This window comes from Octopus bimaculoides, chromosome 5, assembly GCF_001194135.2.
Source record: "Octopus bimaculoides isolate UCB-OBI-ISO-001 chromosome 5, ASM119413v2, whole genome shotgun sequence".
In the NCBI taxonomy this organism is placed as follows: domain Eukaryota; kingdom Metazoa; phylum Mollusca; class Cephalopoda; order Octopoda; family Octopodidae; genus Octopus; species Octopus bimaculoides.
The window spans coordinates 42,214,702-42,215,306 of NC_068985.1; positions in this window are offsets into that span (position 1 = coordinate 42,214,702).

The following is a 605-nucleotide window of genomic DNA, read 5'->3' on the forward strand; positions in this document are numbered from 1 at the left end:
TACTTCCATACATAAATACATATGCATACATCTTTTTTGTATCTATGTGTGTGTTTGAGAGAGGGAGACACAGAGAAAGACAGAGAGAGAGAGAGAGAGAGAGAGAGAGAAAGAGTGATGTCTAAGTGGTACTCACTCTCACGCACGCATACATACAAAAAAGTTGTATACTTATTTATTTACGTATGTATACATAACAACACAACGCCTTCACTTTCTCCTCTCTCTCTCTCTCACACACACACACATACATACAAAAAAGTTGGATGCTTATTTATTTACGTATGTATACATAACAACACAACGCCTTCACTTTCTCCCCTCTCTCTCTCTCTCTCTCACACACATACATACAAAAAAGTTGGATGCTTGTTTATTTATGTATGTACACATAACAACACAACCCCTTCACTCTCTCTATCCCTCTCTCTCTCTCCCCTCTCTCACTCTCTCACGCTCACACATACAAAAAAGTTGTATGCTTATTTATTTATGGGTAATCTTCCAGTTTCGAGGGGTAAAAGAAATATTCAAGGGAAATAACTTTAGTCTTATATGTATAGAAATATATATCGTTCTTTTAAGTTGTTGTATGTATGTAAATC